Raw genomic sequence first — 26,767 nt, 5'->3', positions numbered from 1 at the left:
CAAACGTAGGTTCTTTCCATTTTTATGTTCAACCATTTATTTGTGTGTCAACTCCTTCTGAGACTGGGAGGAGCAAGAATATGTCTACATGATTGCACCTAGTTCTTCATAAAAGAAGAGTGAATGAAGAAAAGATGAAAAAGGAAGTTTGCACTTATATCGTACCTTTGCTCAGGATATTCAAAGGTCTCAGCAGTGATTGCTGCAGCTAATTTGTGCATTGCAAGGTCCACTAAATTGAAATAAGATGAAGGAAGAGGCATACAAATTGGCCAGAAAAAACAACAGACCTGAAGATTGGGAGCAGTTTAGAATTCAGCAAAGGAGGACCAAGGGATTGATTAAGAAGGGGAAAATAGAGTACAAAAATAAGCTTGCAGGGAACATAAAAACTGACTGTAAAAGTTTCTGTAGGTATGTGAAGAGAAAAAGATTGGTGAAGACAAATGTAGGTCCCTTACAGTCAGAAACAGGGGAATTTATAATGGGGAACAAAGAAATGGCTGACCAACTAAATACATACTTTGGTTCTGTCTTCACAAAGGAGGACACTAATAACATACCAAAAATGTTGGAGAACACAGGGTTTAGCGAGAGGGAGGAACTGAAAGAAATCAGTATTAGTAGGGAAATAGTGTTGGGGAAATTGATGGAATTGAAGGCCGATAAATCCCCGGGGCCTGATAATCTACATCCCAGATTACTTAAGGAAGTGGCCGAAGAAATAATGGATGCATTGGTGGTCATCTTCCAAGATTATATAGACTCTGGAGCTTTTCCTACAGATTGGAGGGTAACTAACGTAACCCCACTATTTAAAAAGGGAGGTAGAGAGAAAACAGGGAATTATAGACCAGACAGCCTGACGTTGGTAGTGGGGAAAATTCTAGAGTCCATTATTAAAGTTTTAATAGCTGAGCACGTGGAAAACAGTGTCAGAATTGGACAGAGTCAGCATGGATTTATGAAAGGGAAATCATGCCTGACAAATCTACTGGAATTTTTCAAGGATGTAACTAGTAGAGTGGATGAGGGGGAGCCAGTGGATGTGGTTTATTTGGACTTTCAGAAGGCTTTCAACAAAGTCCCACATAAGAGATTGGCGTGTAAAATTGAAGCACATGGGATTGGGGGTAGTGTATTGAGATGGATAGAAAACTGGTTGGCAGACAGGAAACAAAGAGTAGGAATAAACGGGTCTTTTTCCGAATGGCAGGCAGTGACTAGTGGGGTACTGCAGGGATCGGTGCTGGGACCCCAGTTATTGACAATATATATCAATGATTTAGATGATGGAATTAAATGTAATATCTCCAAATGTGCAGAAGACACAAAGCTGGGTGGGAGGGTGAGCTGTGAGGAGGATGCAGAGATGCTTCAGCATGATTTGGACCAGCTGAGTGAGTGGGCAAATGCATGGCAGATGCTGTATAATGTGGATAAATGTGAAGTTATCCATTTTGGCAGCAAAAACAGGAAGGCAGGTTATTATCTGAATGGCTATAAATTGAGAGAGGGGAATGTGCAACGAGATCTGGGTGTCCTTGTTCACCAGTCGCTGAAGGTAAGCATGCAGGTGCAGCAGGTGGTAAAGAAGGCAAATGGTATGTTAGCCTTCATAGCCAGAGGATTCGAGTACAGGAACAGGGATGTCTTGCTGCAATTGTACAGGGCCTTGATGAGACCACACCTGGAATATTGTGTGCAGTTTTGGTCTCCTTATCTGAGGAAGGATGTACTTGCTATAGAGAGAGTGCAGCGAAGGTTTACCCGACTGATTCCTGGGATGGTGGGACTGGCATATGAGGAGAGGTTGAGTCAATTAGGATTATATTCGCTGGAGTTCAGAAGAATGAGGGGGGATCTCATAGAAACCTATAAAATTCTAACAGGACTAGACAGGGTAGATGCAGGAAGGATGTTCCCGATGGTGGGGGAGTCCAGAACCAGGGGTCACAGTCTGAGGATATAGGGTAGACCATTTAGGACTGAGATGAGGAGAAATTTCTTCACCCAGAGAGTGGTGAGCCTATGGAATTCGCTACCACAGAAAGTAGTTGAGACCAAAACATTGTATGTTTTCAAGAAGGAGTTAGATATAGCTCTTGGGGCGAAAGGGATCAAAGGGTATGGGGAGAAAGCAGGAGCAGACTATTGAGTTGGATGATCAACCATGATCATAATGAATGGCGGAGCAGGCTCAAAGGGCCGAATGGCCTACTCCTGCTCCTAGTTTCTATGAATAATTATATAACTTATTTTAGTGATGTTTGAGAATGGTAAATGTTAGCCAGAACACCAGGAGAACTCTAAGATAAAAGCAAAAAACTGCGGATGCTGGAAATCCAAAACAAAAACAAAAATACCTGGAAAAACTCAGCAGGTCTGGCAGCATCTGCGGAGAGGAGCATAGTTAACGTTTTGAGTCCGAATGACCCTTCAACAGAACAGATCCTTCTGTTGAAGGGTCATTCGGACTCGAAACGTTAACTGTGCTCCTCTCCGCAGATGCTGCCAGACCTGCTGAGTTTTTCCAGGTATTTTTGTTTTTGCACCAGGAGAACTCTTTTGCTCTTCTTCCACACGCCATGGGATGCTTTACATCCACCTGAGAAATTAGATGGGGCCTCAGCTGGACATGTCAAGAGGTAGCACCTCTGACAGTGCAGCACTCTACTGAAGTGTCAGGCTACATGCAGTGCTCAATTTTCTGGCATAGGGCTCGAGTCCATGGCCTTCTGACATGGAGGTGCGAGTTCCACCTGACTTAAGACAGAAAATTTCCTCACTCTAATATTCCAATTATTCATCTAGCTTCTATAAGCAAATCTAGCATTTTGAAGAAATGATCAGCTTCAATTATGTGGATACTCAACATGGCTATCTCCAGTTCTTAAGAGACCAGAGAATGTGGTTGGCAAGTAAATTTTCATAGGTACAAAAGTCCAGGAAATACTTCATTCCAACATGCATTTTTATTCCGTTTTGTGCACTAATACAAGCAAGTTATGCCACAATAGCGCGTGAAATAGAGGACAGTTGCTCAACAGCTCACTTAGTGGGCGGCTTACCAGAGCATTTATCAGCTTGAGTTGTCCAATCAAGACAACAATTTTTCATGTGATTCCAAGTAAATATTTCAACATTTTTCAAATCAAAGTATGATGGAAATTTTAAAGCACACAACTGATCACAGTTGACCACAATAATCCCAAGAAGGAGAAGTAACAAAACTCTACTTGGGCTAAAATAAAATGTTACACAGTGGATTTATTCAAAACACTTGCCAGACCTTTTTTAGTCAAACAAGTTTTGGAAATTTTAAAAGCATTAAATAGTGGCAAGTTTCTCATTAAGTAAAATTGTAACGAAATGCCCACACCGTCAAATGCCAGCTTTCTTTCTACAATTGTAAAGCTTGTGGTCATTATGAGCTTTGCACTGTCAAGCTATTGATGTCTACTAGCAATTAAATTATCTTGACTATAAATATTTCATAACTTTAATCTTCAGAACAAAAAAGTACAAGCATGTGAAAATTGGACATTATCTGTTGTTAAAGGCAAAATACTTCAGATGCTGGAAATCTGAAGCAAAAACAGAAAATGCTGGAAAAACTCAGCAGGTCTAACAGCATCTGTGGAGAGAAAAGCAGTTAATGTTTCGAGTCTGTATGACTCTTCTTCAGAGCTAAAGAGAAGTAAAAATGTGTTGACATTTATACTGTTCAAGGAGGGGTGGAGCAGATGAAGCTGGATAGAAGGCCAGTGATAGGTGGGGGCTAAGGAGAGATTGACAAAGATGTCATGAACAAAAGGATAAAGGGGTGTTAATGGTAGTGGCAAGGATTAAAGGAGGTGCTGAGAGTGGCATAAAGGTAAGAAAGCAGAAAGTGATAATAGCAGGACAAGGGTAAGCACTCTTAAAAGAACATGAAGTGACAGATGGCCCTAGCAGTGGTGGAGAAAAAAAAGATCAAAAATAGGATAAAAGGTGGGGATAAAACAACGAATAAGTGAATTAAAATGAAAATAAATAAAAATAAAAATAAGTGGATAAAAACTAAAAATGAATATTGAAAAAAGGGGATAAAGAAGAGGTGAGGATAGAGGAGAGAGTTCATGGTCTGAAGCTGATGAACACAACGTTGAGTCCAGAAGGCTGTAAAGTGCCTAATTGGAAGATGAGTTGCTATTCCTCAGTTTGCGTTGAGCTTCACTGAAACATTGCAGCAGGCCAAGGATGGACATGTGGGCATGAGAGCGGGGTGGTGTGTTGAAATGGCAAGTGACAGGAAGGTCTGGGTCATGCTTGCAGACAGAACGAAGATGTTCCGCAATGCGGTCACCCGGTCTGCATTTGGTCTCTGCAAGGTAGAGGAGACCACATTGGGAACAGTGAAAGCAGCAGACCAAATTGAAGGATATGTAAGTGAAGCGCTCCTTCACCTGAAAGGAGTGTTTGGGCCCTTGGATGGTGAGGAGGTAAGGGGGCAGGTGTTGCACCTTCTGCGATTGCATGGGAAGGTGGTGGGAGAGGCATGAGGTGTTGGGGTGATGGAGGAACAGACCAGGGTGTCCTGGATGGAACAGTTCCTACAGAATGCCGACGGGGGTGGATGAGAGGAAGATATGTTTGGTGGTGGCATCATGCTGGACTTGGCAGAGGATGATCCTTTGAATGCGGAGGCTGGTGGGGTGAAAAGTGAGGACAAGGGGTCCCTTTTGCGGTTCTGGGGTGGGGGGGGGGGGGGCGCGGGGAAGGTGTGAGGTAAGAGGGGCAGGAGATGGGTCTGACATAGTTGAGGGCCCTGTCAACCACAGTGGTGGGAAACCTCGGTTAAGGAAGGAAGACAGGCATGTTAGAAGCACCGTTTTGGAAAGTGGCACCATCGGAACAAATGCGACGAAGCTAAAGGAACTCTGTTGTTTTTGTTTTACAAATGGTGATGAAATTCAACTTCAAAAGTAACAATTCCAAACTCAACAGTACAATTTGATGCAGCTCTCAGGAGCACACTATGTTTTAACATTGAGCCTTTATTTAATTTAAATTTAATAGTTATCTTCCTTCCAAAATCCAACTTTAAAGGAGAAGTATTTCTCTTGGGTAATTCTCATCAAAAGTTGCTGAAAACTTATAAAACAATCCAACCGTTTTGTGTATCATTTCCAGTGGGTTTTTACTGATTAGACCTGGAGTCCGTGGTTCGATCGCCTTCTTGACAGCATTAGTTTGCAGGTTTTTAAGTTAGAATAACTTGTGGTACACAGGTGGAAAGAGGGATGTGATCCTGCAGTCAGAATTTAGGGAGCTACGCAGGAAAGTAGCAAGCAGGACCTCAAAAAGAGTAACCTCCAGATTACTTCCAGTATCACATGCAAGTATAGAAATAGGAGGATAAAGCAGGTGAGCGTATAGCTGGAAAGATGGTGCATGAGGGAGGACTTCTAGATTCTTGGGACATTGGGACTGGCTCTGGGAGAGATGGGACCTGTACAGGCAAGACAGGTTGCACCCAAAAATAACTGGGGCTGAATTCCTTGTGGGGCATTTTGCTAATGCTATTGGGGAGGGTTTAAACTAATTGGGTGGGGCATGGGAACCAGAAGATATCAGAGAGGAATACCAAGGTGCACAATATGCTGGGAGGTAGCACTACAATAGGGAACACTAAGTTATTAGGTGGGGTCAGAGTATAGGAGAAAGGAATAAAATCTAATTCAGGATTACAGTGCATATATACATGAGTGCACAGAGTGTGGATAATAAGGCTGGTGAGCTACAGGCTCAAATTATCATGTGGAAATATGTTATGACTACAAGGGAGCCCTGGTTCAAAGAAGGGCAGGACTGGGTATTAATATTCCTGGATACAAGGTGTTCAGGAAACATAGGAAAGGAAAAAAATGGGGAGGGATGGCAGTATTAAGGAGAGCATTACAGTGCTGGAGAAAGAGGATGCCCCAGAGGCTTCAAGGACAGATTCTATTTGGCTAGAGCTAAGGAACTGAAAAAGGTGTGATTACATTGCTTGGACGAGTCTAAAGGCCATTGACTAGCGGGAAGGCTATAAAGGAACAAATTTGTAAGAAAATTACAAGAGAGATACAAAAGTTATGGAGGAGTTATAATGGGGGACCTTAAATGCTCAAATATGCACTAGGGTAGTTCCTGTGTAAGGGGCAGAGGGAATCAAGAGTTCCTAGCGTGTCTTCAGGAAAATTTTCTACAGCAGCGTGCTTCTATTCCAATGAGAAAGGAGTCACTACTAGACCTGGTTCTTGGAAATGAGGTGGGCCAAGTGGATCAAGTGTCTTTAAGAGAACATTTAGGGGGCAGTCATCATTGTCCTTCAGTCTAAACCTTGCGATACAAAGAACAATCCAGAGTAAAAATAATTAACTGGGGGACAGCCAACTTCAATGGGGTAAGAACTAATCTGGGACGAATAAACTGGAATCAATGGCTGGCAGTGGACTACATTCAAAGAAGAGATAGTTCAGCCATAGTCAAGGCATATTCCCTCGAAAAGAGAAAAGGTACAGCAAACAAATCCAGAGATCTCTGGGTGACAAAAGAGGCAGAAATTAAGATAAGGAAGCAGTATGCTTTCAACAGATTTGAGGTAGAAAATACAATTGAGAGCCAGGCTGAATATAGAAGGTTCTGAAGGGAGGTGAAAAAGCAAGTAAGAGAAGCAATGAGGAAATATGAAAAGAGACTGGAAACTAACATAAAAGGAAACACAAAGTCTTCTATCGGCATATAAACAGTAAAAAGGTGACAAGGAGGAGGAGCAGGGCCGATTAGGAACCAAAAAGGGGACTGATGCATGGAGGCAGAGAGAATAGTGGAGGTGTTAAATGAATACTTTGCATCCATCTTTATCAAGGAAGATGATGCTACACAGGTCATGGTGAAAGAGGAGGTAATTAATACACTAGAAGGGTTTATAATGGATCATAAGGAGATAGTGGATAGGCTAACTGTACTTGATAGTTCATAAAGACTCCAGGACTGAATGAGACGCATCCAAGGGTACTGAGGGAAGAGAGAGTGGAAATTGCAGAGACACCGGCCATAATTTTTCAGTCTTCCTTAGACTCAAGGGTGCTGTCTGGGGACTGTGGAATTGCAAACGTTAAACCTTTGTTCAAAAAAAGGGTGTAAAGATAAGCCCATCAACTACAGGCCCAGTCAGTTTAACTTCAGTGGTGGGGAAACTTTGAGAAACAATAATTTGGGACAAAGTTAATATTCACATGGACAAATACAGGTTATTTGAGGAAAGCCAGCATGGATTTCTTGAGGGAAAAATGTGTTTAACTAACTTGAAGTTTTTTGAAAAGGTAACAGAGAAGTTTGACGAGGGCAATGCTGTTGATCTGGTGTACATGGACTTCCAAGTGGCATTTGATACAATGTCGCATGACGGACTTGTGAATTATAGTTCATGGAATAAAAGGGAAAGTAGCAACACGGATACGAAACTGGCTGATTGACAGGAAACAGTGAGTAGTGGTTAATGGATTTTTTTCAGACTAGAGAAAGGTTTGTAGTTGAGTTCCCCAAGGGGCAGTGTTGGTACCCTTGCTTTTACTGATATATGTTAATGCCTTAGACACAATTTCAAAGTCAGTGGGTTACACAAAACTTGGAAGAAGTGTGAACAGAGAGGTGGATACTTCAGGAGGATGTACAAGTTGGTGGAATGGGCAGACAGGTGGCAGATGAAGTTCAATGTGGAGAAGTGTGAAGTGCTGAAGGTATGCATGCAGGTGTAGCAGGCAGTAAAGAAGGCAAATGGTATGTTGGCCTTCATAGCCAGAGGATTAGAGTACAGGAACAGGGATGTCTTGCTGCAATTGTACAGGGCCTTGGTGAGACCACACCTGGAATATTGTGTGCAGTTTTGGTCTCCTTATCTGAGGAAGGATGTACTTGCTATAGAGAGAGTGCAGCGAAGGTTTACCCGACTGATTCCTGGGATGGCGGGACTGACATATGAGGAGAGATTGAGTCAATTAGGATTATATTCGCTGGAGTTCAGAAGAATGAGGGGGATCTCATAGAAACCTATAAAATTCTAACAGGAATAGACAGGATAGATACAGGAAGGATGTTCTCGATGGTGGGGGAGTCCAGAACCAGGGGTCACAGTCTGAGGATATGGGGTAGACCATTTAGGACTGAGATGAGGAGAAATTTCTTCACCCAGAGAGTGGTGAGCCTGTGGAATTCGTTACCACAGAAAGTAGTTGAGGCCAAAACATTGTATGTTTTCAAGAAGGAGTTAGATATAGCTCTTGGGGCGAAAGGGATCAAAGGGTATGGGGAGAAAGCGGGAACAGGCTATTGAGTTGGATGATCAGCCATGATCATAATGAATGGCGGAGCAGGCTCGAAGGGCCAAATGGCCTACTCCTTCTCCTAGTTTCTATGATTCATTTTAGTAGGAAGAACATGGAGTGACAATATACAATAAAGGGTACAACTCTAAATGGGTGCAGGAGCAGAAGGACCTAGATGTTTATGTGCATATGTCATTGAAGGTGGCAGGACAGGTTGACAGCGCAGTTAAAAAAGCATACATAGGCTTTATTAATAGGATCATAGAATACAAGAGCAAGGAGGTCATGTTGAACTTATATAAGACATTAGCTTGACCTCAGCTGGAGTATTGCATCCAGTTTGGGATGCTACACTAAGATATAAAGGCATTGGCAAGAGTGTAGAAAAGATTCATGAGAATGGCTCCAGGGATAAGGAACTTCAGTCATGAAGATAGATTGGAGAAGTTGGAGCTGTTTCCTTGCAGAAGAGAAGGTTGAGGAGATTTGGTAGAGGTATACAAAATCATGAGGGGTCTGGACAGAGTAGGTAGGGAGAAACGGTTTCCACTCATGAAAGGATTGAGAATGAGGGGGCACAGGTTTAAAGTAATTGGCAAAGGAAGCAAAAATGATAGGAATAAAACCTTTTTCACCAAGCGAGTGGTTAAGATCTAGAATACATTGCCTGAATGTGTGGTGGAGGCAGGTTCTAACAAGGTATTCAAAAGGAATTTGAAAAGGAACAACGTGTAGGGTTATGGAGAGAAGTCGAGAGAATTGCATTAAATAAATTGCTCATTTGGAGAGCTGGCGAAGACACAATGGGCCAAATGGTTTCCTTCTGCACTGTAAAGCTTTTAAGACTTTGAATTCTGAATTCTGTGATTTAACAGAAGGACCACGTGAAGGTTGCTGTCTCCCTCCAATTGCTCAACCTGGTTCAGGAACCGCCATACAAAAGGTGTCAGATAGCCACCTCTGGAAAGTCATAAGGATCATTTCTGGAACAGTGAGACCAACGCAGCTCAAGTGGCTTTGTGCTAGCACATATTGAACCTCCTGATGTCCGCAGAGAAAACATCCTCCTCAAAGTAAACCATCGGCTGATAGCTGACAAAGCTCTCCCATTGACACATGACCTTAAAAAATAAACCCGCGCACCCATCTGAAATCCTGTAGCCCCGACTGAAACACACTGCGCACCCTACAAACTGATGGCAGCCTCACCTCCCAATGGCGCACCTCCTGGCTGACTGCAAACATCACCAACTGCAACCTGGTAACTGACCAGAGTGTGGAGTCCCAGCTTTCAACCTTCTAGGAAAAATATGGACAACCCTCAACCGCCTGAGGGCAGGCGAGGGATAATATGGTCACTTTCTCTAATGTTGAACATGAAGAACAGCTCAAATTGTGACTGTGGTCATCTAAGTCAGACCATCGCCCACATATTGAACTCCTGCCCTGAGAGATCCATTCCTGGTGGCATCATAACCAATCACACTGCATCAGCTGAAGCTGGTGAATGGATTGTTAACCTTGACATCGAACTATAACTGCTTCCCCAGCCATGTGGACGAACAAAATCACTTGCGTTCAAGATAGGGCAGTCTTGTACGCTGAGTTCTTCGTAGCATCCAGACCAGGTACACATTATGCTCTAATTTAAAGTGATGGCATTCCTTTATAGAATAGTCTTAATTTATTTTAAGCGACTATCCCTTTTTTTTTCTAGCTGATACTTATGATAAACTTTAAACAGTTATCTACTAGAAATGTCCCATGGCACTGTTCACAGATAGTCTAGTGGCTGTAGCACAGTTGTGATTTTTAACCTGTGCTGTCCTTTTAAGACTGCTGAGGCAAAATCACCAACTGTAGCGATTTTTCAGTGAGCATTTAGAACTGCTTCTAAATCTGATCAAGGTCATTGGAATGTATTTTCTAAAAAGAGGCTTGCATCCTTAAATTGTAATGTCCGCTGTGCTGGATCTGTGCTAGGCGCAAGGCATATTTATTTTAAGCACTGCCATAACAGTGCTTAAAAATAATTCTCAATAGTTTTAAAGATCAGGATATTTTAATTTATCAAAAATAAGTTCTTCCAAGTCAGTTTGGAAATGGCAATACTGACACATTCTCAGAAGTTCAGTCAATGTGAAAATGAATGCCTTATTGGTGTAATTAACACAGAGTGCTTTCTGGTTGGCAACATGCATTCCACACGCCTGCTCCTGGCAATATAATCTGAATGTTTCAAATGGAAGTATTGCATCATCTCATGATTTTAAGTAACTGTAATATAAATTCATAGCTTTCTAATTCTTAATCTAAGCTTTTTTGTGTTCAAAGAAGTTTGCTCTTTCATAGCCCTATGTTTCACAGTATTCACCATTGACGAATATGGTTGTGACCTATTTCCATTGTAAGATGTTGGAAGAGTTGCCTAGAGTGAATTACTTCCCATTTCCCTTCCACTGCTCTAAAAAAATGGAGTCTTTGAGGTAAAGGTTGGGAACTCATGTAGGCAGTCACAGCCACAAGGCAGCATTCTACCATATTGCATAATGTGATAGATTGTAGGAGCTATACATTTGTAATGTTTCATTTGTGAATGAATCTAAAATTGAGTGAAGATTGACTTCTGGTCTCCTCCTTCACCAACTGGCTTTGAGGAGTTTAACATCTAGTTTCCGAGTAACAGAAACTGCATACCCAAACTGTTTAGTGAAATCACACCACATAGCACATATTTATTATTAAGCAGTCTCAATCTTGCTCAGGAATAAGGGGAGACTTCCTCAATTAAAATGAAATACAGAGAAAAGCTGCAACTTTATAATACTGTTTGCTTGTTGCTACAACTAATTCTTCTAAATAAGAAAGAAATTCTGCAGCTGAAAGCTGTTGGGGCTTTATCATATACTATTAAACCTGTGCACTAGATGAGGTTGTGCTGGAAAATAGTATTCCAATCAAATTGCATTTGTGTCACAAGACACGACATCTACGTCTCCAAGAATACTAAATAGTTTAGCAGGCTATTTGCTTTGTTGATGAATATGTTAAGTGTCTCTATTACAACTATATTTGTGGAATATATATATTGCCCAGTTTTCTTTACCTGTACAATACTTCTCACTGCCACATAACTGAATATTGTTTGTCAACTTACTAAAATAAAATAAAAGAAAAGAAAGCCAAATGTGCAAGTCACTGCCTGTCAGTACACAGCCTCTCCACTGACAAGCCTTCAGCTATGCCTCCTCATGATGACACAGAAGCGTGGGCCAAAGCTTCAGAAGAACACATAGGTGGTTTGACCCCCAGACATACAGTTGACACACCTGGCACTCAGATTGCTCCACTGCCTTGTGGATACCTCAGGAGAGCGGAAAGCTAAGGAATAAACCCTAACAAAAAAATCTGGAGTAGAGCCCAAAGGCAGACTGATACCTAAATATATCATCTTTCCAACCAAGTCAGTGCCATAGTGCTTTGCATTCCTTTGGGTTCAACTGGGGAGGTTGTTACAACCACAGTCAATGTTATTTGCTGAGCTAGTCAAATCCCAGGAGGAAACTTGTCTTTCTGGTCATAAGCTTATTTTTGTATCTTGAAAACGAGGGGAAAACTACTGATCGCAGAAGCACTGAATCCCAGTAACACTTTTAGGATTTTAAAATTAAAAGATTTATTAACAAGAAAAAAAAACTTAAGCACACAAGAATAAGATTACACAGTTAACAGTCTTATAAAACATTCCCCCATCCCAACTTGGCCAGACATGCAAGTAAACTACTTGGCAACAACTCCCTTACAGGTTTTTAACCATAAAATTTCCCAAGGCAAAAACTGCTGCTACTTTAGTAAGGCATTCCACATGACTTCTCAATCTCTTCCATTCTGTTGTGGAAATCCAAGAAAGTTCAGAAACAGACTGCCTTCTGAAAACAAATACTTTTCTGGCTAGAAACTGGATGGCTGCTTCAAATTAACAACTTTTCTCAACACACAGCTGGTCTCAGACCACCAATAACTCATCTCAACATCTTTCCTTAAATTTCCATTTTCCCTTTCATCCTAGATTCCATTATCTTAAGCACCTCTTTGAACTCAACTTTTCCAAAATATAAAAATCTTTCATGTTTCCTACTGCCACCACTTGCAGGTCAAATAAAGTTTAAAAACCTTCCCTTGTTTACTTATGAAACCTTTGTAAGTTGTAAAAAGTCCCTTGTCATTTCCAAACTACCCTTTGAAATTTAACTTCTGAAAAGTCAAATCCCTAACACCTAATGCAAATTTTAAAACCCAACCTATTTACTTGTAAATCCACTCTACCAGAGTCTCTCATTACAAATGTATGCATCTAGCACCTTTACCTTTCATGTCTCAGTTCCCATAGATAAACTGTCACTCTGAACCTTCCCCTAGTTTAATTACCCATGGACACACTTCTTTACAGAATACCACCATACTCTCAAAAATATTTTAAAAAATAACATCCATCTTCACATGGTCAAGAGGGGGACTGTTAGGAAATAGATAGTTTAAGCAAGTTATATTGAAATTTGTGGGTGTTAGGAATGAGTCTTAGCTTTAATGTTTAAGCTTGATTTGTATTTCTGTATCTGTGTGTTAAGAAAGGTCAAATTGAGTTTTAATTTCACTTTAAAAGGGTGCTTGCATTTCTAATGAGGTTTTTACAACTGCTAAGGAGAAGAGTCAAGCAAAAACAGTGCTGTTGCCCAGCAACAGGGGCCCAGAGAGGTAGGTCCCTCCCACAGACACACAAAAACTAGAAACAGTTTGTTTTGGAAGCTGTTGAAGTTCAGCTGGTTTTGAAGACAGCTGCCAAACAGAAGCCACCTAGAAGGGGACAGATAGCCAGTCCCAAGCTAAATAAATTACCCCAAAAATCCAGGTGAATGGAAAAAAGGGTCAGTTCCAAGCAGATCTTCTAGCCAAAGGAAGAACAGGAACCTGGGAAAGGTCCTGTTAAGTGAAGTTAAAAGGGAGGGGAAAGGCTCCAAGCTTCAGATTTAAAGAGACAAAAGCTGCAGAAAGCAAATTTAAAGTGACAACAGCTTGCAAGAGGCAAGGAGGTCCAAAGAGACAACTGAAGGCCTGTAACTCTTCGTTATGGGCATGTGACACAGTGGTGTACTGCTAACGGTTGCATCAGAGTGTGTGGAAGACAGCTTAAATGCATATGGTGACCCAGGGGGAGGAACATCAGGAGAGTTTAAAACCCTCGTGTGAAAGTTGAGTTCAGTGAGACTGGTTGATTCACGGCGTGACAAGCATCTGGGGGGAGTTGAGGAGAGATCCATAGCATCTGCTTGAGGTGACATCTGCCACTTGGTTTCAGAGCGTGGGGTATCTGACCACAGGGTACCTATTGGTTTACAAAAACTTACTGTGTGCTTACTGTGAACATGAAAGCATAAGATAGCTTCTGTAACTTGTGTTATCCTTACAAATCTGTATATATCTGTAAATGTACAGCTGTGGGTGAAGGAGTATTGTAATATAGTTCATCTTTACTTGTTTAATAAATGTTTTATTCTTTTGTTAGAAGTTCATCAGCTGACTCCTGTGACTCTGTTCAGTAGCTACTCTCCACACATTTAAAACAAACAAATAAAAGTTAGGATCTATCAAGCTGGGTTCCACCCTGGGATCAGGCTTGTCCAGGGTAATCTCAGCTGGGATAACAGTCCAGGGTCTCCATAAGTTTTGCCCCAGGCTTGCGTCCTGAAGAGGACACTCCAGTTTCGCTGCATAGTGTTAACACAAGATGGGAGACAGCATTTACAACAAACCCAACTTGACTGGTGTCTCCGACGATGGGAGGGACCATAGTGTCCCACTGGTCAGCTATTGCCCATCTCAAGTCAGGCAGGCTCCAGCTAGTAAGGTGCTGACCTCGCCATGGTCCATCTGCTTCAATGGGTGCTCGGAGCTGAAAGCTTCTGTTCAACAAGTGGACGAAATCCATTGCACCAGGCAAACTAACTAAACAAAAGGATGTCAACTCTTCAATTGGCAAGCTGGTACGTCATGTGCATGGTCCAACAGACGACTTGCAGCTGGTCGATAATGCACACAATACAGCTTTGATCGACATGGAAATTGATAGGCTGAACATCGACTTAGCATTCCTACAAGAGACCAGGAGAGCAGATCGCTGAAAAAAAAACATTACATATTCATCATGCAGGGCAACAGTTCAGGAGAAACATGTGAACAAGGTGCAGGCTTCGTGGTAAAGAACTTGCCACTCTTGATGATAAAAACCCTGCACAAATAGTTCAGAACACATTCTCTCCAAGTGCCTCTCAACTCAAACAGGGCCAATTAACCTCATGAGTATTTATGTTCCAACACTGTGCTCCACTAGAAAAAGATGAAAGACCAGTTCTTTGAGGAGCGTGACACTCCCATCAGCGGAATTCTCACGTCAAATCATCCCTACCTACTACAGGATTTCAATGCAAGAGTGGGTGTGGACCATGAGGCTTGGCCCTCCTGCCTCAGAAGGATATATGAGAATGGACAGAGACAACTCGAGCTTTGCTGTTACCACGAGCTTTTTGCAACTAACATTTTCTTTCAGAGCAAACCATGCCATAAGGTGTCCTAGAGACTTCCAAGATCAAGGCATTGGCACCAGCTGGATCTGATCATCACCAGATACGACTGTCTGAACAGCATTCTCAGCACACGGTGTGCACTGAGGTAAGGACGCAACCCTTGAAGCTTTTTCATTCAAAGCCAAAATGCCATCCTCATATCAACTTCAGCCATCTGCCTACTCATATAAAAACCAACAGCTCTGCAAATCAATTGAAAGGTGCTCTCAGGCATTACCACACTGTGCAGAAGCGAAATGGAACATGCTTTGGGACACTATCAACAATACCATTCTCTTATCAATAGGGACGGAAATATGCTGACTGGTTCGAGGCTAAGATCACTGTGATGGAACCTGTCATTAAAGTCAAGTATGCCACTCCCATTAATTACAAGAGAGATCTGAGCGAGAAAACTGCGAGTGCACTAAAAGCCGCTCAAAGCAAGTCTAACAAACTGCTAGGTGGTGTGGCCAATGACTACTGGTTACAACTCTGCCAGAATATCCAGATGTCCTTCGAAACAGCGAATGTCAGGTCGTGCTTGAAGGGATCAAAAACGCAACAGGCCCATCTGCAACAACAGGGGAGGTCATAACTGACTACAGTAAACACTTGGAGATGGATGGAACACTACCTTGAGTTGTAGTCTAGGGAGAACACTAACGAGGAAGCTATAGACACCATAGAAAGCCTGTATGTCATGGCAGAGCTGGATATTGAACCAACAGTGGAGGAGCTTATTGACATGCCTGTCATGGGCAAAGCTCCAGTTGCCGATGCTATACCGCCTGAACTCATCAAGCACCGGAAACAGCCATTCCTGCACAAACTTCTCTATGCTGGAGGGAGGGGACAGTGCCCCAGGGTATGCATGATGCAAAGATTGGGACCACGTACATGAACAAGGATGACTGGAGCAAGTGCAACAAGCGAGCTTCTCCCTGCTGAAGACCATGGGAAAAGTATTTGTCCGTGTTGCCCTTGTCAAACTGCAGATCTTGGCTGAACACATCTATCCAGAACCCCAGTGTGGTTTCAGAACTGAAAGGTCTACAATTTTTATGATCTTCTCAGTCCAGCAGCTACAAGAGAAATGCCATGAACAAAGGAGACCACTATACATATACAATGCCTTCATCAATCTCACCAAGGCATTTAACCACATGAGCAGAGGCAGGCTATTTAAGCAGCTGGAGAAAATTGGCTGCAAAACAGAATGTTGAAATTGCTTGCCTCTATTTACCCAATATATCTCACTATTCATCAAGACTTTCTTCAAATACAGAAGACAACAATAATTTCCTAATTTAAGATTAGCACAACTCTGAATGCCTTTTAAAAACAACTTTTCATGTCACAAACAATTTAGTAAAATGCCTTTCCTAATACATCATCCCTTACAAACTTGAAAAATACATATCTACCCCAGCAGCACTCTTCAAAAGGCAATTATCACTGTCGACTTTTACGTAATTTTATAAATGCCCATGTCTAAAGTAGGAAGATACAAAAATGTTAGTCCATTAAGCCTGTCCCTAATATGAACTCATGTTGTTCCCATGCCGGATCAGGCATGGTGTGATAATCTGTTGCGCCCCTGATTACGTGTTCAACTTCATGGATTACATGAAAATAAGGAACCAATTAGTTTTCACAATACAAGTTAAAGTTTAAGATCAGAATAACAAACTTTGTAATAAAGGGCCCATCAAGTCTGAGAATTCATCAAATGCTGCTGGACTACACCTTGAGGTTTAAAAAAGAAGAAAATTGCATGTTGTTCTCACAAATGACGATTGGCTCAAAGAACAAAATTAGTACAGGTTGCCAGAGCATTTCAGCTGCTGGTGACCCAATAAGAAAACAGCCAAAACAAAAACAGAATTACCTGGAAAAACTCAGCAAGTCTGGCAGCATCGGTGGAGAAGAAAAGAGTCGACGTTTCGAGTCCTCACGACCCTTCAACAGAACTCAAAACAGCCATCCCTACTTAACACCTCAAAGCATGGCTACAATCAAGAACATGTGGCAAATTACATGCGGCACAAACAACATCGCAAATCACAAATTATTTCTACCACACAAGCATCCAGTGAGAATTATAGAAAAGACTTTGAAAATCTGAAGTTACTCAAGTTTATCTACATATTGATGAATCACATTCATGGCCTTGGTAACCAAATCTGAAAATATTTTCATTGTTCCGTACAGATTAGTTTTCAAAGAATATTTGGGCTTGAATGCACCAAGTATTTCCCAGCACATTGAACCTTAAACAATTCTAAATGATAGGTAGTGTTGGCACAATAGATTCCCACCTGTAACAAGTTCCTGATCTTAACTCAGTTACTATACCATGTAGTTGAGCAGAGATAGGTGTTTAACCAGTGAGGATGGCCCCTTTCACATCTTGCAGCCAGTTTTGCTTCAATCGACAAGAATTTATCAAATGTGAAATGGGAGGAAACCATATAAATTACTGTACTATCCAATTTCACAACACTGTCAAAACTTCAATGGGTCAGTTTTACCAGATTTTGTTAAAAGAGGAAAGTCTAATTTCACCATGGTCACAGGGACACACTTTGAAATGGGTTCAATTTCTTTCTATTAGCTATGAAAATCTGTAGAACGATCAAAGACTGGTGAGAAGCAGGAATATGGAACCCATTTACATTTCATGTCCAGACAAATTAACTATTTCATTAGTATTTAATTATATGTTATTGTATCACTGTTAAGTCAAACAGATCTTAGGAGTTATTATTAACTGCATAATCATTTAATACAATACTTTTTATTTCAGCTACTTCCCTCAAGGGCTATGTGCTAACAGTTACATAAAAATTCAGACAAAAATGTGCTTTACTTTAATTGTTTCATTTTCTTTCATGGTAGATAACAAAAGGATATTCATTCAACAGCTGAACAAACAAAACTGACAATTTTGCTCAATCGAGGGCAAGATTAAAACACTCACTTCCTGCAACAAAACACAACAGAAACCAAATCTGAAGGTGTTCTCTAAATTTTAATACTTACTAATAGGTAACTGTGACATTGCTTATGGCAAGTCTTCCCCTTTGTTTAACAATCTGCATGGGTCTCTCAATCCTTCTAAACCTCTCATCCATTTGTCTGATTTCTGACTTGGTTGAGATATTTGTCTCTGTTCCAATGTGTTTTTCCACTTTTGATTTCAGTCCCCAATTTAGTTTCACTTTGATGTTTCCTATCAATTTAGCTTTTTTGCCTTTTTACATTAATCTTAATCTCCGCCCCAATGTCACTTTGCTCTTTATTTCCTGATCTCCTATGTCTTGGGCTTCAATTGCGCTCTCTTTCTCGCAATCTGTTCTCAATCATTCATCATCTGATTTGCTCCTTTTCTGTAAGAGATGCAATTGTTAATTGTATATTAATTGTCCTTAATTGTATGCAGGTGGTGGGCTGGGGATTTACCTGAGCCGCCTTCAAGTAGGGGGGATGGTGGCAGAGTGGTAAAATCATTGGATTAGTCATCCAGATGCCCAAATTAATTCTCCTGAGGACATGGGTTCAAATCCCACCATGGCTAAATTTGAATATAAGTAGTCACAGACTCAAACTGTGGTTGTTGAGTTAGCAGTCATAGGTCAGATTCATTATAGCTCAGAAAGAAGCCATTTGGCCCATTAAGTCCATACCAACTCTCTATACAGCAATCCAATTAGTCCCATTACCCCACTCCATAGCCCTGCAAGTTTATTTCCCCTCAAGTGCCAGTCCAATTTCCTTTTAAAAACAAAGGAACATTCATCGTCTCCCAGGTCTACCACCCATGTAGGCAGTGTGTTCCTAGTCATTAGCATGTGGCGTGAAAATGTTCTTCCTCATATCCCCCCTCATCTCTTACCCTAAGCCTTAAATCTGTGTCCCGTAGTCAAGGTGTATGCTTGCAATGTAGACAAACGTGTATAAGGATTGCCTTCAGTTCTCTCTTTCACCAACTGGTCTTCTGGATTAGAAGAATTATTTCCATGATGCTGAGATTATGGAATCAAATGGATCTCCTTCAATGGCAGTTCCTGGAATTATTGTTTACACCATGCAACTGAACTCAGCCAAATTATTGAGGAAAGACCAAGGTGCAAGTTAATGGATCAAATTTATTGCCAATAAACAGATTTTCCATTGTAACCTCTATTACTATACCCCCAAATATATCTCAGTCCACCAAAACTTATTTTGCTTAACTCTGGTTGGTTGGTTCTATCACGTGATTCACCCCTATTCTTGACTTTCTCAAGAAATGCAGGAGACCAAGAAAGTTAATACAATCTAAAAACAACTTACAGCTCCAAGTTAGGTGTAAATGTAGGAAAGTGTAAACTTTTTAAACAGTTAATTTACAATAAAGATAATTTACACTTTCTGCCAGACACAATGTTTATGTTGGTGTGCAATTGAGATTCCTCTCTATAAGGAAATGCCTGCTTTTATACCTCTAACCTGGCTTGCAGCTTTACCTTCAACTGCATTTAAGAAAGCAATCTTACAGCAACACACACCTAATTTCTACTTTACAGAGCATAACATTCCTGCGACACTGCTCGCTAAATCAGATGGTACATTATTTAATGAAAGGAGCATTATACCATGTCATATACTGTGCACTATTCTCCTAAGGCACAGCTATACTTAAAGGCCAAATTCTAACTGTTTCAGGAAAGACAGCCCAAGGCCACTGTGAATTTAACTGGTGTTTGCTGACGCAACCTAATAGATCAAAATATGCTTATGGGTTTGGGGTTGCAGTTTGAAGAGTGCTTTATAATTGTAACAAGGCATGATACCAATGCATACTAATAAGCTGCTTTCATGTTACTAGCAAGGCTCTCTATGACATTGGTTTAGGGCAAGTCAGATGATTTTGTTTTTATGTCAGACACACTATACCTTCTATTATTCTGCTGCCAAGATGAAGTGGTATCCCTCAAAAACCATGAAATCTAACGACTGTTAAGAAAACATTAAGTGAGTTCATTCAGAGTTTAATTATTCAGGCTGCACATCACAACTATGGCTTTGTTTTTTTAAAAATGCAAGTAGTAAGGCCATTTAACAGGTTGAAGACATCGGGTCTTGTATTTTCTGTTTCTGGAGTTCCTCTGCACACAATCTGTGATTTCAAATCATTTTTAGTGCGTAACAAACAATTGTGATAGTAGAAGTGCGACAGTCAGGAACTATTCAATGCGCAGATCTTTCCAATACATACTAACTCATTTGCCGTGGTGCTGCACAAGGTCTACAGAAGTAATAGAGTTGATTGTAACGAAGGTTTCTCTACAATACAAGCTGAGGAGCTACAAGATGTAAAACTGAAACACCGATAGCCGTGAAAGGGGGAGCATTAATAGGCTGACAACTTCACGTGGACGGAAACAATTACAAAGTGAACAAAGGAATTTATGGTGGAAAAATGTTGATCCATAGATGATGGAACTTAGGAATACCATGACCCAAATCCTTCAACAGCCCTTAACAAATCTCATTGGCACTCTGACTCTAACAGTTTTTTAAAATTCTGCTGTTGCTACTACAGATAGCACTGTTCTCTTCTTCAGTTGCCTTTTGTAGATTTTTGTAGCCACACTGTAGATTTTATTGTCTTTCACAGATCTCTCAACAGCAGAAAAATAACTGCAATCCTTGAATATGATAAAGTCACAAAAACTGTATAGAGCAGTAATAAGGCTCCTTAAGGCTCCCAATATATATTAAAAAACACACACAAAGTAGCCAGGAGCAACATTGATGCAACACTAATTATTTGAGAGCATAACAAATGGGGAAAGCTTGAGGCACATTTAAGACACCAAGCAATAAAATCAAAGTGGATGAAAAACAATCAAAAGGATTAAAAAGCCTCTTGTAAAGCCCAAAGTGGTTTCCTTACATCTTTCACACATTGCAAGCAGCCAAAACTATGCCGCACTAATTCTTTATTTACCAGGAGTATGGAAAAAAACATGAACCTTTGAACACGTTAATAACACTAAGACTGTAAAATCTGAGCAAGGAAACATCAAAGAGAAGTAAAAGTACTTCCCTCAATTTTTTAAAAAACTGCACAAGTAGATGGCAGCCAAAATGGTATCAGGCTCTGCTCGGGGAGGTTGAAGGCAAGGACAAAGATAATCAAATAAAGTTAGCAGTACAGTATTGTGCAAGAAGACTGAACGTACAAGTATGGTACAGGAGGTATGATAATATAACTTAATGTTATGCAAATTTTTGTAGTATAAAACATTTCAATTCTGCCAACATTAGATGGCGCTGTGGCAAAAAAAGGTCTGCCTGTCATTTTGCTTTTCATCCAATTTTCCCTTGTGTCAAGTTTTACTTTAATTTAATATATTTCCCTTCACTAAATTTACATCGATTCAGTTTTCCACCTGCATACACCTTAGACTTTTCCTTCCAAAACCCCATACTTTTGCCCCATCACCCATTCTCCTCCTTTACATTGCTTCTCCACTTCTGCTGCCTATATCTGCCAAACCCTTGCAAATTACTAAATTATCTTTGCAGCTTTAGCCTTTAATGGGACCACCAACAGTTTTGCAAGCCTGCTGGGTAGACTTCATAGCCTTTAACTCATCTAAGTTGTTGAACACTAAATTGTTTCCAACTCAAGAGAAGCAACATTTCAAGTTTTGTTAAAATTTTAAAAAAGACTTGCATTTACTTAGCACTTTCCACAATCACGAATGTCTCAAAGTGTTTTACAGCTAATTAAGTATCTTTGAAATATCATGACTGTTGTAATGTAGGAAATGCAAAGTCAATTTGTACACAGCAAACTCTCACAAACAATAATGTGATAATGATCAGGTAATTATTTTAATATGTTGACCACTGAATGATAAATATTGGCCAGGATATCAGGAATAACTCCGCTGCTCCTTATGGAAATTCTTTGCTCTTTCAAATCCACCCAAGCAGGCAGATGGGACCCTCGGTTCAACATGTCATCTAAAAAGGGCCCACCTCCAACAATGTAGCACTTCTTCGGTACTGCAATGGAGTGTCAGCGTAGATTTTTATGCTCAATCACTGAAATTGGACTTGAAACTAGAACCTTGTGACTCAAGAGGCCAGAGTTCTCCCAACTGAGCCATGGCTAACACATAGATTGGATAATGTTGCAGGGGCAAAAAATGTTTGGGTGATGCTGCAGAGGAGATTGCATATCTATGAGGATGGAAGTGCAAATGTGGTGGGCTGTAAAAGGGAAATGGAAGAAGCTGATCGGATTGAGGGGCAATAGAGAATGGTGGTAGGGTTGAGAAGCAAATAGTTGGAATTGATGAAGTTTTGGACACAAGAGGAAAGAGGTTGCAACTCAAGGGGCTGCACAGCATTTAAAGGAATGAAGAATTGGGAAATTGAAAAAAAGATGGTGGTGATTCAATTGGGCAAAAATGTAATACAGTAAGAGGTCAAGTGACCGAACAGGAATGATCAGAAACACAAAAACAAGATATTTGGAAGGTTAGGAGGTGGAAAAGAGTGTCACAAGGGGGAAAGACATGGTACACTAAGGCTACAGGGAGAATGAAGATATAAATGGCAAGGCAAAGACTAAAATGACAGAAAGGGGGACACAACAGGAAAATGGGGAGCAGCAAGGGAAAGACACAAGAGACAACAGAAAGAAACTCAAAACAAGAGAAAGGCAGAGAAATGTAAGCAACATCGACAAAATGTGTTTTCTGATTCACGCAAGCAATCCCACAGGCAATCTAAGATGTACATCTTTGTTTTAGATACAAAACAATCAAGTGCCATATGCCATTGAGCTGAAGCATGAAACAGATGAGCACATTCCAATTTGCAAAGTTCCCTCACCAAATAAGTTCTGAACAACCTGAAGCTCAGCTGACTTAACTGTTAAGACTCTGTGGCCTTGAACACCTACGCTTATACAGCGATGTTTCAGCTAATGTAATACAGCAGATTAGTTAGTATGTGCATGTGTGGGGGCAATTGGCATAGATTTTGTATTGATAAAAGTGGAACAAGAATTCTGTAACTAAAAGAGAGAAAATATCTTCATGAAGAAAAAACTCCAAGTATCAAAAAGACTGAAAAATTAGCAAAGTTACTTTTTTCTTCAGCCAGCTGACTACACAAAATAGCTTTGTATCATAAAATCATTGAGACTGATTTTTTAAAAACCTGTGAATTTACTTCTAAGATTGTATCCTCTAACATTTTTATTTGGAGACCTCAGTCTCCCCTAAAAAGCCTCATTTTTGAGTAACAGCCTTCTTAAAGCTATCACTGAATTAACAACTTACACCAGTGTCTGTAAATACCCAACATACTGCAATTTGACTATTGTTATGAGTGTTGAACTTTATAAGGCTGTTATGTTTTAAATGCCTTCTGAACTAGAGCGCAACTAGGGATGAGTAACAAATGCTGGCCTGGCCAGCGACACCCACATCCCATGAACGAATAAAAAAAAATGTTTTAAAATGTCTCCTCTAATTTAAGGTGAAACAGAATCTGCTGGAGAGAGAAATGGTGGCCCTACTAAACCTCTGCCCAAAGATAGGCCTATGTGATATGGTTGTTATGGGGAAAGAAACCCAAAACAATTGAAAATCAAGTGACAGTTTTCACACCTAGGCACAGAGAGGGGGACGAGCTTTTTTTTTGGGAGGAATTACTGCTATGTGGGAGTAATAGCAGCTACTGCTGTGAAGAATAGAGGGAAAAGACTGTTTTTGTGTTAGCAGCCAAGCAAGATGCTGGTGAGAGCTGGTTCTCTGTTTCAAAGAGGACAGGATAGTCAGGACTTTTGGAGATATGGAGCCCCCAAGCAGGGCTTTGCTGCTGGAAGTCAGTTCTGGAGTACTCAGGCCGAGCGACACCATTTTTGAAGGGCACTGGAAGATTCGACCTGGTGTAGCAGGGAGAAGTGAACCAGTTGGAAAATTGGGACTAACTTGTGTAGCAATACAAGATTAAGACCCATGTGCCAGAAGCACAGTGTAAAGTAAAGGTATTTCGTACAGCATATTTTGATTGTTAATTATTTAATACAAAAGCATCTTTTTCTTTAACTTGGTGCATTAGTTGCCTGTCAAGTAGAATCTAGTCTATGATTTGTTTGTTAAAGACTTCAAATATCTTTTGGTTATTTCTGCTGATTGTTGGGAAATTCATCTCTTTAAAAAATTGTGATCAGTCTCTTCAGGAACCATGACACTATGTACATTGTACAAAATGTCTTCATATGCACCTGTCAATACCTCTGCAATTCCAAGTGTGCTCTTCTTCAGGATTTTAACAATTAGGAGTTAGTTTTTCCAAATTCTCAGAATAAACTGGAACATTTTCTGAGATAAGCTTTGACAGAAAACATTTTGAAGTGATCATTCTTATGACACACAGGCAGAGCAAATTTTTAAAATATTTCCTAATTTAATCAAAAAAAATTTACAGAAATTTCTATATTGACTTCAAGAAGGACTATTGTTCAGATAAACAGGCTACTCTGTATTCCTGAGAGAGAGAGAGAGAGAGAGACAGAGAGCTGGACTGGTTCCTGACTAGAGCGGAAACTGCATCACATGGTAGGTAAAAGTGTCTTTGTAGGTAACACAGCCCATGTGATTGTCTGGGATGGCTTTGATCACCTCAAGGGGTCAGAGAGGAATTCCTGATTACTCTTGTATTGTTTTTTGCCTCTTCCAGTGGCAGTGGGGGTGGGTTGGGGGGGCAAGGGGAAAGGGAGGGAACAGGTGGTCCTGATGGCTCAGCCATTGTGGCGTTCAGTATACTTGATGGACTAGCTAGTTTTTTCCTGCCTATCATTTCTGTACATTAGTACTTCACTGTGAGCTACACCGTGGGAGATATGACATTTATATTGCAGGCTCTATATTATTTCTGCAATTAAATTTTCCTTTCTATGCTTTGATCCTTTCCATTTTCCACATGGCTTCAATTTCCCTCCAGTTATTCCTGTTTATTTTCCGCCTCTCCATTTCTAACTTAGTTTACTTATTCTTCTATCCTTTTTTCTGATCTTCATCACTTGCAACTTTGAACAGAACAAACAAATCAAGGATACAATTCCTATTTTATTTATAATCTCCAGCAAGACTTTGATTTAGTGAACTATGGTAGCGCTTTCCTAATCCGTGAAAAATGTCTCATCTTCATTGCTGATATTACACAATATTTAAAACAAGTCAATTACATCAGTTGCAATTTCTTAATAAAAATATCCAACTGCTACAGATTTTATGCAGATCAGCTAGTTATTCTGAACTCATTACATTTCAATCAAATTTCCATTAACACTGTTGCACTGTACTACTTTCCAGTTGGCAAACAGATAACTGTCGTCAAGATTGCCTATAAAGGAACTGGGCAGGAGAAGAAATTTGCAGTGCCTGGTAGTCACTACAACACTTTGGCACCTCATACCCTGATCATTTATAGGGAGAAGCTGTTCAAAGTTAAAAAATGGAGAGGACAAGATTTTGTCAAGGGGAATTTGCAGAGTTTTGTAATAACATTAGCAAAGTAGATTCTTCAACTGAAGGGTTATATGGACTCGAAACGTTAACTCCGTTTCTCTTTTCACAGATGCTGCTAGACCTGCTGAGTTTTTCCAGCATTTACTGTTTTTGTTCCTGTTCGAAAGATTTGGATTTCTAATGCCTTTAAGATCAGGGAGATCAGGCTTTTTGTTCCAGAAATCTTTTCAAAGCTGAATTGAGGAATCATAGTGAGATGAGGCCAGAACAGATTAAACTGCTTTATTTCACAGCAAATGAATATACATCAGAATCACATATTTCAATCAGTAACTTGTCTTTGTAAAAATAAACACCCTACACTTCCTGACATCAAGGCATCATGTTGCTTGATAAACAAAATAATTACAGCATTCTTGCCTATATTGGGCCTGACTGCTTCAAAGCTTTGTCTAACCGAGCAACTTTTGCTGGACCTGACTGCCTAGGTCTGTTTCTTTTAAATACATTTTCCTTAGTTTAGAGCTGGAAGAACAAACTTGCCAGGGCACCAGAATCAGAAACTTCCCAATACAACAGGTTCAAGGTGTTTATCAATATCTGCATTGAGCTAATTGATCACTCAGTTTTATAGTTCTTGGGGAAAATAACTTCCTTGAGTACGCCATGTTTAAAAAAAAGTATGAAAAACATGAAAAGTAACTTTTTTCAAATCCTTAGTGAGATGGTGGTCAAAATTGCTTAAAACAAACTTGGGGAGGTGGGGAAGACAACAAAACTCTCTTAAAACAGAAAACCAACTAGAACACTGATGCAAACGAATCTGGTTCTTTTGTGTCTACAGGTTATTGTACTACTGACCATTAATAAAGCAATTTAAAATTACCTCTTGCAGCAACCTCTCACTTGCTCAATTATTGGGTAGGATTTCATGGGGCCGCTAAGAGAGGGGAACATGCAGGTGGGAGGACTTCATCAGGGAGTAGCCAAAAATCTTGCCCCGGTGTCAAGTTGAGTTTGTAAGATAAAGTGGACAGCGTGTCAGTAGTTGACCAGCAAACATATTGTCAGGTGGCAGCAAACTATTTACCATTCATTTGCATGCCATGAATACTTATTAATTGGGAAGCACACCAAATTCAGTCTGGCCTTCAAGGTTAAATCAGCGACGCACAGGAAACTCATGCCTCCTGGTTCCCATTAGTTTAAAAATGGCATGCAGGTGAAGTTGTTCAGTCTTTGGATC

At 40.5% G+C, this 26,767-nt stretch overlaps 1 protein-coding gene across 8 annotated transcripts in view; it reads right to left on the bottom strand.

The window, feature by feature from the left end:
- The window catches only part of znf618 (zinc finger protein 618), a 130,478-nt gene that overhangs the window by 47,558 nt on the left and 56,153 nt on the right, over positions 1-26,767 (bottom strand). Inside the window, exon 1 of one of the 8 annotated variants that reach the window (XM_078549797.1) lies at positions 14,268-14,359. The exons of the other annotated variants lie outside the window; for them this stretch is intronic. The gene's annotated coding sequence lies outside the window, so the exon portion shown is untranslated. Of the gene's footprint in view, positions 1-14,267; positions 14,360-26,767 lie in introns of those variants that run through there. 8 annotated transcript variants of the gene reach the window in all.

This window comes from Cetorhinus maximus, chromosome 10 (assembly GCF_964194155.1).
Source record: "Cetorhinus maximus chromosome 10, sCetMax3.hap1.1, whole genome shotgun sequence".
Taxonomy (NCBI): domain Eukaryota; kingdom Metazoa; phylum Chordata; class Chondrichthyes; order Lamniformes; family Cetorhinidae; genus Cetorhinus; species Cetorhinus maximus.
Note: the sequence above shows the minus strand (reverse complement) of the source record. Positions and strands in the feature narration are given on the sequence as shown.